The sequence below is a fragment of the Elaeis guineensis genome, chromosome 6 (genome assembly GCF_000442705.2).
Source record: "Elaeis guineensis isolate ETL-2024a chromosome 6, EG11, whole genome shotgun sequence".
Classification (NCBI taxonomy): Eukaryota; Viridiplantae; Streptophyta; class Magnoliopsida; order Arecales; family Arecaceae; genus Elaeis; species Elaeis guineensis.
The window spans coordinates 32,792,883-32,808,456 of record NC_025998.2 but is presented as its reverse complement, the minus strand read 5'-3'; the positions used below and the strand labels follow the sequence as shown (position 1 = coordinate 32,808,456).

The window sequence follows — 15,574 nt, the reverse complement described above, 5'->3', positions numbered from 1 at the left end:
TCTAAATGTTACCTTCATTTTATGGACTTAGTAATGAGGACCCTTATAAACATCTTGAAGAATTTCTTGAAATATGCTCAACTGTCAAAATTCACAACTTCTCCGATGATGCTCTTAGGTTGAAATTATTCCTTTTTCACTTAAGGACAAAGCCAAATACTGGCTACATACTTTGGATTCTATGACTATATCAACCTGGGACCAGCTGCAAGGAGAGTTTCTCAAGAAATATTTTTTCATAGGAAAAACTAATCAAATAAGGAAAGCCATAACTAGTTTTTTCAATTAGATGGAGAAATATTTCATGAAATATGGGAGAGATTAAAAGACCTTATTAGAAAATGTCCCCACCATGCTGTACCCAAGTGGCAGTTAATCCAATATTTTTATGATGGGCTCTCTGAAAGACATCGACAAATGGTCGATGCATCATGCGGTGGGACATTTATGCTGAAAAGTGAGGATGAGGCATGGCAACTGTTTGAAATTTTAAGTGAAAATTCATTACATCATATGTCTGCCTCTATTAGAGATAAACCCATGTTAAACCCAAAAAGAGGTGGAATATATGAAGTAGGAAATGCCATAGATATCCATCAAAAGGTAGATGAACTGTCCCAAAAATTAGATCGTCTTCTAAATACTGGACAATCCCTGATTCCACCTAACCCAATCCAAGAAGTTTGTGCATTGTGTGCAAGTCCGAACCATTTTGTTAGTGAATGCCCAGCCGCATCTCAATTTTCTGAGTTTGTGCACGAGCAGGTTCAGCAAGTCCAACAAGCTCGCAGACCAGGAAACGATCCATATTCGAACACTTATAACCCCGACTGGAGAAACCATCCAAATTTTTTCTGGAGACCACAACCAGTGGTTGTCCTGCCACACCTCGACCTCAATATCAAGACCCAACATATAGGCATGGACCATACCATCAATTTCAAAATGTTCCTCAACCGTCTACTACTGGTCACAGCTCAGCTTTTGAGGAAAAAATTCTGAAAGCACTAGAATGATTAGAAGTCAACACTCAGACCCTTAACTCCCACACACAATCCATTGCTAAGCTAGAGACCCAAATAGGTCAACTAGCAACTGCATTCAGTAGGAGGGAAGGAGGAAAATTACCTAGCCAACCCGAGAGCAACCCAAGAGGGCAATTTGTGATTGAGAGTTCTAATACCCCAGAAGCTTTTTCTGAACATGCCAAATCAATCATGACTCTGAGAAGTGGGAAGGTCATTGAACATACTAGTAAAACCAATGAGACCGACCCTAAACCTCTAACCGAATCGACATCACCTAAGAATAAGGAGGACCTAAAAATAGAGAAGGAACCAACTGCATCGAAATCATCTTACTTGCCTAAAGCCTCATTTCCGGATGCCCTGAAAGCCCCTATTCCTGCAGATAAGAAGGGAGGAAAACTCGATGAGATGTTGGAATTGTTTAAGCAAGTCCAAATTAATCTTCCCCTTCTAGATGCAATCAAACAGGTCCCTGCTTATGCCAAATTTTTGAAGGATTTGTGCACCCAAAAATGTAAATCTAGATCACAAATCCCAAAGAAAGTACGTCTCACTGAACAGGCTAGTTCTGTCTTCCAGCATGCCACTCCTCCAAAGCTTAAGGACCCAGGAGCCCCCATCATTTCCTGTGTTATAGGAGATTATCACATTGAAAAAGCTCTTCTGGATTTAGGGGCAAGTGTGAATCTTTTACCTAGTTCGGTGTATGAACTTTTTGGATTTGGAGAACTGAAACCCACATCAGTCACACTGCAGTTAGCCGACAGATCAATTAAGGAACCACGTGGAACGCTTGAGGATGTCTTGGTCAAGGTAGATGAGTTTTACTTTTCAGTTGATTTTTTGGTTCTCGATATGGAATTAAGTGGCAACCCCAGACAAATTCCCATTATCTTAGGACGACCCTTCCTAGCTACGGCAAATGCATGCATTAATTGTAGGACAGGAGTCATGGACGTATCGTTTGGGAATAAGAAACTAAGACTGAATGTGTTTGGTGCTTCCCAAGGACCATCAATGGATAGTTGCTTCGAAGTAGATACACTAGAAGATATTATAGAAGATGCAACACCCATAATTCTAGCACCAGACCCCTTAGATACTTGCTTGGCTCACTTTGGAGTGTGTGACTTTGAGGAATATATGAAAGAAGTTAACATCTTGTTAGATACACCACATGATAAAACCACTCCTCCATGGACAATCAAGTATGAGCCATTGCCCACATTAGCCAGTACACCAATAGTCCCATCTTTAGAATCACCACCTACGTTAGAATTGAAACCTCTTCCTGCTACGCTTAAGTATGTATTTCTAGGACTCAATGACACCCTCCCGGCAATCATTGCATCAGACTTGACCCCTAATCAGGAAGCACAATTGGTTGGTATTCTGAAGGAACATAAAGAGGCTATCGGTTGGTCCATTGCCGATTTAAAAGGAATTGACCCCTCCATTTGCATGCACCATATTCATTTTGAGGAACATGCCAAACCCCATCGAGATATGCAGAGGAGATTGAACCCAAACATGCGTGAAGTAGTAAAGAAAGAGGTGGTAAAGTGGTTAGATGCTGGAATCATCTACCCCATATCCGATAGTAAATGGGTCAGTCCCACTCAAGTAGTACCTAAGAAATCTGGTATTACTGTGGTGGAGAACGAAGAAGGTGAACTACTTCCAACTCGCATATCATCTGGATGGCGAGTATGCATAGATTATAGAAAACTGAATGCCGTTACTAGGAAGGATCATTTTTCATTGCCCTTCATCGACCAAATCCTAGAACGGTTAGCAGGACAAAGTTTCTACTATTTTCTTGATGGTTATTCAGGGTACAATCAAGTACCTGTATTTCCGGATGATCAAGAAAAAACTACCTTCACCTGCCCCTATGGCACCTTCGCTTTTCGGCGTATGCCATTCGGGCTTTGCAATGCACCCGCTACATTTCAACGGTGCATACTGGCCATTTTTTCGGATATGGTGGACAAATGTCTTGAAATTTTTATGGATGATTTTTCTGTGTTTGGAACCACCTTTAAGGATTGTCTCCATAATCTTTTCAAAGTTCTTAAACGGTGTATGGAGACAAATCTTGTCCTAAGTTGGGAAAAGAGCCATTTCATGGTGCGGAAAGGAATTGTATTCGGACATATTATTTCTGAAAAAGGGATCGAGGTAGATAAAGCTAAAGTTGAGGTTATTTCAAAACTACCACCCCCTACTTCGGTCCGACAAATACGATCTTTCTTAGGTCATGCCGGATTTTATAGATGCTTCATCAAAGACTTTAGCAAGATTTCAAGACCCTTGTGCAATCTGTTGGCCAAGGATACACCATTTGTCTTTGATGAAGACTGTTTGAAAGTGTTCAACACATTACGAACAGCTCTGACAACAGCACCCATAATAAAACCCCCTGACTGGTCCATTCCATTTGAGATTATGTGTGATGCCTCTGACTTTGCAATAGGTGCCGTCTTAGGCCAAAAAATCAATAAGGAGCCACATGTGATCTATTATGCTAGCAAGACTCTTTCCGATGCCCAATTAAACTACACCACAATAGAAAAAGAGCTACTAGCAGTAGTGTTCGCCCTTGAAAAATTTTGCTCATATCTGTTAGGGTCTAAGGTTCTAGTTTACTCTGATCATGCGGCTCTGAAACATCTCCTCTCAAAGAAAGATACTAAACCGCGTTTGATCAGATGAATCCTTCTTTTACAAGAATTTGATCTGGAAATCCGAGATAAGAAGGGTTCTGAGAATGTGGTAGCTGATCACATCTCCAGGATCTTAGTTGAACACACGATAGGCATAGATGAGGTCAAAGAAAAATTTTCTGACGAACAACTTTTCGCAATCTCCTCTAGCCATCCTCCATGGTTTGCCCATATTGTCAATTACTTGTCAACAGGACAAGTACCTTCTCACTGGACAAAACAAGAAAAGGATCGATTTTTCTCGCAAATTAAACATTATTTTTGGGAAGAACCTGAACTATTCAAATACTGTCCTGACCAAGTTATTCACCGTTGTGTCCCCGAGAGTGAGTTCCAAAGCATTCTCACTTTTTGCCATTCTTCGGCATGTGGGGGACATTTTAGTGGAAGAAAAACTGCAGCAAAAGTGCTGCAGAGTGGGTTTTATTGGCCAACGCTTTTCAAGAATGCACATGAATTTGGCCGAAGTTGTCTGCGATGTCAGCAAACAGGAAATTTATCCAAGAAGGATATGATGCCGCTGACCCCCATTTTAGTAGTAGAAATTTTTGATGTTTGGGGGATTGATTTTATGGGACCTTTTCCAGCCTCATTTGGATTTGAATATATTCTAGTGGCAGTTGATTACGTATCAAAATGGGTGGAGGCAATAGCTACACGGACTAATGATAATAAAATTATAATTAGTTTTATCCAACGAAACATCATTAGTCGATTTGGCTTCCCAAGGGTGATCATTAGTGATGGGGGGACTCATTTTACGAATAAACATTTTGAAGTACTTATGAAAAAATATAATATTTCACACAAAGTGGCCACACCATATCACCCCCAAACTAATGGTCAGGTAGAGGTGTCAAATAGGGAGATTAAACATATCCTAGAAAAGACGGTTAGGCCCGATAGAAAAGATTGGTCTCTTCGCTTAGACGATGCATTATGGGCTTACCGTATTGTTTTTAAAACACCCATAGGAATGTCTCCCTATCGACTTGTATTCGAAAAAGCTTGTCATTTGTCGGTGGAATTGGAACATCGTGTATTTTGGGCCATAAGGCAATTTAACTTTGATATGAAAAATACAGGTTCCAATAGGAGACTCCAATTAAATGAACTTGAAGAGCTACGCAATGAAGCGTATGAGAGTGTCAAAATTTATAAGGCTCGAACTAAAGCATATCATGATAAATTTATTGCATGAAAAATATTCGAGCCCAATCAAAAAGTTTGGCTCTTCAATTCTAGGTTGCGTCTGTTTCCTGGAAAATTTCGCTCACGTTGGGACGGACCTTTCATTGTAACTCAGGTATTTCCTCATGGAGCTATAGAACTCAAAAATCCTAAACAGGGGAACACTTTTAAAGTGAACGGTCAGCGATTGAAACCTTACATAGATGGAATTAGTGATGAAGAATTAATTGAATCTATTGATTTAGTGGATCAAAAACTGCCATAATACTCAATTCAGTCTGGCTGAAGACGTAAAACTTAGCGCTTATTGGGAGGCAACCCAACGATTTCATATTTTTTACTTTACCACAGCTGCAGAAATTTAGAACAAGAGCCTATTAATCAATGAAGCTATCTTCAACTTCCGAAGCAAAATTATCCCAGGTGCATTCTCTCCTTTTATTTTCTTTGCTTTCCTACTCCATTGAGGACAATGTAGATTAAGTTGGGGGGAGAAAATTAATCAAATCCTCGAGTATGGTCAGAAATAATTAGTTTTGTGTATTCAAATTTTATTTTAATTAAGAGTCAATTAGGCATCCTAATAAATGAATGATTAACGGTCAAGATAATTTTAGAGATACTGAGGAATAAATTATTAAGAAAACCCAATGAATGGTAGGGTTTAAACTAGACCAAATTTTAGGAGTGATTCTACAACCCTCTTCTTACTGATCTCAATAAAGAATCTGCTTCATGAGAAATTGGGTGGAAAGATCGAGGTATGCAAAAATTCTCCTTAAAAAAAAAAAAAAAAGAAAGAGAGAAAGAAAAACAACATTGGTCTCCTACTGAGTAACCGGGCCCTTTCGCCTAAGTAAGCATCGTGGTTTGCGTAAAAAGGTAGGCAATATTATATATAAAAAAATAAAATAAAATAAAATAATATATATATATATATATATTAAGGGGACTAAATTGCAAGAAGATAATAAACCTCCTTCCCATTAAGTTAGAGGATTTAAAGAGTAAAGTGGGAAGTTGGTGAAAGAAAAGCTCTGAAATTTCTTTAGTTAATATTCAACCACTAATTGGGTCAAATTGATAATCCAATGAAATATCTCTTTAATGGTCTGACCAAGTATCATCTACCTTTTGGGATGCCTAACCTAATTTTTGATTCAAAATCGAGTCGGTACACAATGCTGATATATCTATTTTACTCAAGGACGAGCAAAATTCAAGTTGGGGGTGTGATAAACACTTAATTTAAGTCATTTAAAGCAGAAAATCATATTTAATTTATTTTATTTATTAAGAATTTGATGCTTTTTTTTATGTTTTACAGGAAAGATGATCGCCGATACAAAGAGTCTGATTCATAGATCAAAAAGACTCAAGTTTGAAAAAATTTAGACTTAAAATAAAATTAAAATAAAAGAAAGACGCATCCGGTATTATAGAAAATGAAGATACTATGCAAGGAATCCAAAAGGATATAGATGTCATTGTAAAGAAACAAAAGTTTCTTTTTGGTATGTGAAAAAGTTGGTTCACGTTGAATTTCTCTGGGCGCGCGTGAATGTGGGCGCACGTGAATGTGGGCGCACGCATGAAGCGCGGACGCGGGGTGGTTGCGGACACGGGATGGATCGCGGCAGCAGTGCAGGACGCAGGACGGGCGCGTGGACGCAGGACGGATGCGTGAGGCGTGAACGCACAGGACGCAGGCAGGATGCGGTGCGGACGAGGCGCGGACGCGGCAAGGATGCGGGCACGGGTGCAGCATCGCACGGGTGTGGGCGCATGTCAAACAAATGCTTATTAAAGAAAAAAATTAATATTTAAAAATATTTTGAAAGATTTGTATTTTTTAGTCCCACATCGGAAAATTATGTAAAACTCCTCCCTCCTAACACCTATAAAAAGACTTTTGTACTCCCATTGGAGGGGGAACCCAGAAATTCTTCTAGAGCCTTGCATAGAGGAATAGAAAGGGACTACTTCATGAGCAGCTAAGCTGGCAGTCTCGGGAGTGGAGAAGAAATTTTGTAACGACACAGAGATGGTTTATTGTTCCAAACTTTCCTGTATTTCTTTATATGCAATAAAGATTATATTTTTTATTTAAATTGTCATGAGTTCTTTAATTGCTCTCATTTATATGTTTTTATTTATGCTTTCTTGTTAGATTAATATTAGGAATAACTTTTACTTTCTGGAGACGCGCCGTGATCTACGGATACGGAGCGTGCCGAGGAAAGAAGAGTTATTTACCCAATACTTTCTGGAGACGCACCGTGATCTACGGGTACAGAGCGTGCTGAGGAAAGATAGGTATTTTTCCTAAGATTAATCGCATCCATTTAATTAAAAAAAAAAAAGAAAAAGAGATACAACTCTGCTAGTGCAAAGTGATTCAAAACTCTCAAGTTCTTTATTTTCTAATTACCTTAATTTTAAGATAATTTATTTTCTAAATCAAAAATAATGTTTCTTTCTTTTAATTGCAATCTCAACTTAGCCCAAGGTCCCTGAGGATACGATCTCGACTCATCCTACCTACATAGTGAGTAGAGTTATTTTTGGTGCTATCAATGACTACGCATCAAGCATCGAAATGATTACTGACAATCGAGTAGAAATTCAAGTGATCTCTCATATGGTCACGCTCAGTACTAATTGTTCTCTAACAACTATCTGCACTCGTCATCCAGTGTCCCTATACTATATATCAGAGACTCATCTATCCCGAAGGAAGCGATCTATGCGCCAGCCTATCCAGATCGATCACCATCCTCATGATGATCCTATGATCGGGAGCAGTTAGGAATTAAATACATATCTCTAATTCTCAACACCTTGAGAATATGTATCGAAATTAATTTTATAGATGATTCAAAGATACATTACACTTGAATAAAAAATAAATTTGCTCTTTTATTGATCAAATCAATATATTAAGTATAAAATTATGTCCTAGAGTTATTACAATATGTCAGCCATATTGGCTTCTAGGACTTACATCTAATAGGACTAACCCAAGTTTCTCATCTCAAGCAACTTGAAATTAAATATAATTAATACAAAAATAAAAATTCAAAAAAAAATATAATAAGGCATAAGAGAAGAAAATCTAAATTGCTTGCTGGTTGCTTGACTTCTTTTTCTTGAATGCTTGAGAGATATGGGTGAAGATCTTCAATGCTGATTCCCTAACTTCTCTCAGCTTGAGGATTGTGGAAGGATACAAAAAAATCAATAAGATACTCCTTTCTTTCACTATTCAGCTGACAAACTGAAAAACACTTCAAAGCTCTTCATTAGGGTTCAAAAAGATATTCTTCGATGCTCCAAAGGTTTTCTTATATAATGCTAATATTTTCCATCACTTAAAATTATCTAGAGATCTTCTGAAAAGTGTTTTATCCATTAGAGATACGAAAATAGCCGTTGTAGGGCGCATGGGACAAAAGGCTGTATTTTTCAAAAACTAGCCGTTACAGACATTGGGTTGGCTCTATTTTTCTCTGAGTCGACTAAGTCCTTTACTAGGTCAGCTCAATCATAGCAGGCTGAAAAATGGGCTTTCTATCTTTTGATGTATTCTCAGACTTAGTCGGCTATCTTTCTGGCTGAGTCGGCTAAGTTGCTCACTGAGTCGGCTAAGTCCCCTAGGTCCTGAATTTTGACTATCTATGCTTTCTATTTTTTGTATCCACTCAGACTGGGTTGGCTCAATTTCTGACTGGGTCAGCTCAATTTATGTGCCAAACATACCAAATATTATTTTTCAACCTTTCTTCTCTAATTTGATTTATAGATTAGACTTACCTTCGAAACTTGATTTATTCCTTATTAAAACTCTTTGAAGGGTGTGTCTAATCTAGAATTTTATCGCTAGGATCTTGGATGATGATTCTTCATTTGAATGTTGGAAAATACTTGAAAATTGTGAGCTTCTTAAAACTTAAAACTACACATCCTCAAAAATAATGTTAGAAACTTAATAATTTATACTCAAATACTTTTGTTATCATCAAAATCAATCCAGGGTCAACAATCTCTTCCTTTTGATAATGACAAAATCTTTTGAGTATAACCTTTCCTTCAAATTTCAAATTGATTCATTTTCAATTATTGCATATATGCATTCAGATTTTATCAATTTCACTTTCTATACTTGCATACACAATATATACAATCAAATTTTAGCAATTTATATATGCTCCCCATGAGTATGAGAATTATGCTCAATTCAATTTTAATTTTATCAAAATTTATGATACTCTCCCTTACTATGTGCCATAAGTTTTAAATTAACAATTTAGGATTATAATTTGGTTCAAACTAGTATTTTTCATGTTTTATCAAACATAGTTTCAATTGATACTTAAATTTAATTTCCATCAATACTATGTGCCAAATGTTTCAAATTACTATGTTTTATCAATTGTAATTTCAATTTGATATTCAATACTCAATTTAATACTCAATGCTGATACTCAATTCTTAGTTTCAATTTGATACGCATTCATTTTAATTGTAATTTCAAATTACTATATTTTATTAATTGTAATTTCAATTTGATACTCGATACTCAATTTGATACTCAATGCTGATACTCAATTCTTAGTTTCAATTTGATACGCATTCATTTCAATTGATACTTATTCTTCTCTCTCTTTTTGTCATTATCAAAAAGGTAAATAATCAAACATTATACAACATACATAAAGAAAGCATTTCTTATATAAAGCAAAGACAAACTTCATTCATTTATAAAGAAAGATACATTGAGTCCAAAAAGAAACTTGATCATTACATAACCAAAACATTGACAACAAAAATGCTCAAAATATCATGTAACTATATGCATCTTATATGCAACCTAATCTATGTTAGGCTCGGGAGGATAGAGGAAGCTAGATTCATAAGCACACAAGCATGCTACTTGACAAAATCTTTCTCACTGCATTCTCCATTAATGAAGAGAGACACCCAGAGACATGATCAAAGACAGTCAGAAACATGTTGCACAATCTCCTCAATCTGATCCTCAGCAAGTCAAACAGTAGATGAAGATGCAGCAGGCTTAGGATGCTGTGGTACAGGCTTTGGCATGTATCTTTCTTCCCCTTCCTCATCTATCTTGACCCACTGCCCATCAACCTTCTTAAATTTCATCCTCTTCATTGACTTCAAGTTGTAGGTGTCATAGTGCTAAAGCTTTTTGATAGGCTCTCCTTCCAAATTAACTTCAAAATCTTAAAACACTAGAGTCAGAAACATTCCATATGGCAAAGCTGGCTTTTCCTTTTAAGAGGCTTCTTGCATTCCCTTTAAAATCAGAGTTGCAAGATTGAATTTGTCTCTTCTTAAGGTGTGATACATGATAGCAATATCAATTTTCATCAAAAAATCAAATCTTCCAATCCGAGTGAGGAGGATTCTTGCAGTAATGTGATGAAGAAGTCTATGCTCCACAGATAAATCTCTAGTATGAATCTTCTCAAAATGCATTGCATCATCCCTTCTAAATAGAAATCTTAACCCAATAGCTCTATCATTTAATCTTTCTGCTCTTTTAGTGGGTGCTCTAAGCAAAACTCTTATTTTTTCTTGAGACAAATTGATTTTAGCCCCCTTCACTTCTGTTTCAAAGGATTTTGGTCTAACAATGGCATTTGCATAAAATTTTCTTACTAGATTTGGATAGGTTGGAAGATCCATACCAAAATATAGATATTTCCATCTTTGAAATTTCAAGCATTCACCAATCTCAAAACCCTCACTTTTTAGAAAATCAAAGTCTATTTTTCTCTCGATTGTAACAGCCCTGGAAGAGAAATGAACAAACCTTTTTGACCTGGGAGAGGATGGAGATGATGGTGATTGAGGCACAGGCGAAGGAGGCTAAGCAAGGGCTGCCGAAGGTGAAGACGAAGCAGACTGAGATGGCTCAGGATGGTCACCATGATACTTGGTCCAACATTTACTGTGAATCCCTCGTCTTGATGGTGGAAAGGGACAATGATGCTTCAATCTTGGGGCAACACATTTCTTAGGCACCATGGATCCAAAAATCTCTCTGATTTGAGGTGGATTAGGGTTCTAAGGAAAAAATTTTAGGGTTCCTAGAGTTCTAGAGGTTGGTCGGTTAAGAAACAAAACATCCTAGGTCTTACGAAAATCCTATTTAAAAAAAATGGTCGCCGACAACTTAGTCGGCTCAAAATAATTGTGAGTTAACTAAGTACTGGGTCGACTAAGTTTTTCATGAATAAAACTATTAGCCAGCTCAGTCTGGCACAAATCTAAATTTTCTAAGTTTTAAGGCCAATGATAATGCAATTTAAACATGCCTTTCCTAATGCAATTAAAACATGAATAATTTAGGAAATTCATCATATTAAAGGCACTCATTTTATCATAAAATTTACACACAACAATTCAACAAATTGGATCAATAAACCTAATTGTTTCCTTATTGCACAAAATATCTCTTCATTTAAAGGTTTTATAAAAATATCTACAACTTGATTTTCAGTTGGCACAAATTCAAGGGTTATATCATTACTTTGTACATGATCTCTAATGAAATGGTGTCTAACTCTATATGTTTTGTTCTTAAATGTAATATAAGATTTTTAGTTAACTTTATAGTACTTATATTATCACATCGAATAAAAATATTATTGCAAGTAATACCATAGTCCTTTAGTTATTGTTTGATCCACAATAGTTGATTACAATAACTCCCAGCAATAATATATTCGGCTTCCACCGTTGACAAGACTACCAAATTTTATTTCTTACTAAACCATGAGACCAAATTAACTCCTAAAAATTGATAAGTACCATTTGTACTCTTCTTATCTAAGCAACAACCAGCAAAATTAGAATCACTATATCCAATTAAGTCTAATGAAGATTGTTTCGAATACCACAAACCTACATCTTGAGTATTTATTAAATATTTTAAAAAAAAATTAACTATAGCTATATGAGATTCTTTAGGATTTAATTGATAACATACACACATACATATACTAAACATTATATCTAGTCCACTTGCACTTAAATAAAGTAAAGATCTAATCATACCTCGATATAGCTTAAGATCTACTATTTTTCCTTTTAGATCTTAATCAAGCTTGCAACTTGTACTCATAGGGGTGCCACTTCCTCTGACATTCTCTATTCTAAATTTTTTTAACATTTTTTTGATGTATTTGCTTTAATTGATAAAGATCTTCTTATTTGATTGCTTGATCTGGAGTCCGAAAAAGAAGTTCAGCTCTCTCATCATACTCTTCTCAAACTCACCCTGCATAAGTCTAGCAAAATCTCTACACAAGACTTCATTAGTAGCACCGAATATGATATCATTGACATACAATTGTACAATCAATAAATCATTTGATTTTTTGCTTTATAAATAATATTTTATCTACATTCTCTTTTTTATAATCATTGTTTACAAAAAACTTACTCAATCTATTATACCAAATCCTAGGTACTTGTTTTAACCCATATAAAGCTTTCTTAAGTTTGTATACAAGATTAGGTAATTTTTTATTTTCAAAATTCAGAGGTTGTTCTACATAAACTTCCTCCTCAATTAATCTATTCAAGAATGCAATATTTACATTCATTTGAAAAAGCATGAAATTCATAAAGCAAGCAAATACTAAGAGCAATCTAATAGCTTCAAGTCTAGTCATAGGTGCAAAGGATTCATCAAAATCAATTCTCTTTTCTTGATTGTATCCTTGTACAACAAATCTAGCCTTATTTCTAATTACATTGCCCTTCTCATCAAGTTTATTTCTAAAAACTCATTTAGTTTCAATTACTAAAAAATTTTTGGATCTTTCAATTAATTTTCAAATTTTGTTTCTTTCAAATTGGTTTAACTCTTCTTGCATTGCCAAAATTCAATTAGGATCTTTTTCAGCTTCTATTATATTTTTAGGTTCTAAATGTGATACAAATGCAACATGTTTCATAGCTTCTCTAATTGATGCTCTAAATTTTAATACCATAAGATGGATCACCTATTATTAATTTCTTAAGGTATTTGGGATCATACCTCCATTTATTTGGTAAATTGGATGTACCTTGCTCATCTTGAGATTGTGGCTCTTCTTCTTTAACATCTTGCTCCACATCTTCTTTTTCTTGAAAAAGAGTGTCTTCAATATTCATATCTTTCAACTTCTTCTCAAGATTTTCTGCATCCATATCAAGCTCTTCTTTTCTTGTTTTAAGAGAGTTAGTCTCATAAAAAATGACATACATCGATTCTTCTAGTATCAATATTCTTTTGTTAAATACTCTATATGCTCTACTATGAGATGAATAACCTAGGAAAATCCTTTCATCAGAATTTGCATCAAATTTTTCTAGTTTATCTTTACCATTTATTAAAATAAAACAACTACATCCAAAAATTTTAAAATATGAAATATTAGGTTTCTTTTCTTTAAAGAGTTCATATGGAATTTTCTTTAAGATTGGTCTAATTAATGCTCTATTTAGCACATAGCATACAGTATTAATAGCTTCTATCCAAAAGTATTTTGGAAGGTTACTTTTACAAAGTATGATTCCTGCCATTTCAATTAATGTTCTATTCTTTCTTTCTATAATCCCATTTTGTTAAGGTATCCTAGGTACTAAAAAATTATGATTAATTTTATTTTTAGAATAAAAATTTTTAAACTTATGATTTTTAAATTCGATTCCATGATCACTTCTTATATTCAAAACACTGCATTCTTTTTCTCTTATTATTTTGTTAAAAAAATCAATAAACATATCAAAAGCATCATCTTTATGTGATAGAAATAAAATCTAAGTAAATCTTAAAAAATCATCAATTATAACATAACCATATCTTTTTCCTCCACAACTAGTAGTTGAAATAGATCCAAACAAATCATATAAAGTAATTCTAATGACCAACTAGTTAAAATAATTCTTTTTGATTTGAAAAAAAATTTTGTTTGTTTACCAAGTTGACATACTTTGTAAATTTTATTCTTTTCAAAATTTATTTTAGATAAATATTTTACTGAGTCAAGTTTAATTAATCTAGCCAATGAATCCATACTTGCATGACCTAGTCTATTATGCCAAATCCAACTAGATTCATTTACTTTAGCATTCATAGCAACAAGACATTCAATATTTTTATTTTTTAATTCATCAAGATCAACAATATAAACATTGTCATATATTTTTTCTATGAATTTAATGCTTTCATCAAATGAACTAGTTACAATGCAATGAGATGATTTGAATGAACACTAAAACCTCTATCCCATAATAGACTAATGCTAAGCAAGTTATGCATTAAATCTTCTACTAGCAAAATATTTTCAATACAAGTGGAGGGTGTTATCAAGATATTATCGAGATCAATTATTTTGCCTTTACCATTATCTTCAAAAGTTACTACACCTATATCTTTAACTTTAAGAGAGATAAATTATGGCTTATCTTCTATCATGTGCCTTGAGCATTTACTATCTAGATACCTTCTTCTTTTAGTTCTCACAGATGTCAAACACACCTGCACAAGCAATCAAGTAAATTTACGTACCCAAGCTAACTTGGATCCTTCAAGATTAGCACAAATGATTTCTTTTGGAATTTAAATTTATTTTATCTTTGATTTGTTTGAATTAAAGATTTTGCATTCTATAAATTTGTGTCCAATCTTATTATATTTATAACAAGTAATGTTTCTACCATTGTTGGGTATAAAATACCCCCAGCCAAAGTTTGTAAGCGACCGACCCTTCCAAGACTTTTTCGGCTTCCGACCTTGTGTGGCGTCCCTCTGAACCTCCTCGACCGCCCGGACTTCTCCGACAATGAGCTTCAGCATTCATCTACCGGGTCACCCCAAAGGCTCTCTGGGCCTCACTATCAGCCGACCTTCTACAGTAATCAACTATCCTCCGAATCCCTTTTGGACTTCTTCCGGCCGCGGATGACCGTACTCCGAACTTCTTTCAGACTCGTCAATATCCGAGCTCCTCCGACAATGAGATTTCTACGGTAACCAGACTACATCCAAGTTTCTACGGCGATCGACCGCCTTCCGGATTCCAACCGAGCTCCTGTGAGAGCCGAACTCCCACTACGGACGGTCTACTCTGGATATCTACTGTAAGCGAATTTCATTCGAGCCTCTACTATAAATAAATTTCTTTCAAACTTCTATTAAGATAGACTTCGACCGAGCTTCTCCACAGCGGATGGATCCCGGATGAACTTCTACAATGGAACAGGCTCCACCAGTCGGGACACTACTCCGAGCTTCCACGACAACTGATCCTCTTCCGAGCTCCTACAATAAGCGGCCTCCTTTCGGCCTTCTACAAGAATCGAACTCCATCCGAGGTTCCACAGCGGACGGATCCCGGACGAACTTCTGCAAGAACCGGACTCCGTTCGAACTTCCATAGCGAATGGATTTTGGATGAGCTTCTGCGATGGACGAGCTCCAGCAACTGGGTCTCTACGATGGCCGATTGCCTCCGACGTCTGTCGAACCTCCCCCAACACTAGCCGAGGTCCATCGTCGGTCGACCCTCCACCAGATTCTTCATAAAATTGGATTTTTCTGATGGATAA

The 15,574-nt window shown here is 35.7% G+C and overlaps 1 non-coding gene across 1 annotated transcript; it reads right to left on the bottom strand.

Annotated features, from left to right (window-relative positions):
• Positions 1–253: 253 nt before the first annotated feature.
• On the bottom strand, positions 254–358 carry LOC140858947 (small nucleolar RNA R71). The gene has a single exon (XR_012142351.1). It is a non-coding gene; the product is annotated as a small nucleolar RNA R71 (small nucleolar RNA).
• Positions 359–15,574: the final 15,216 nt, after the last annotated feature.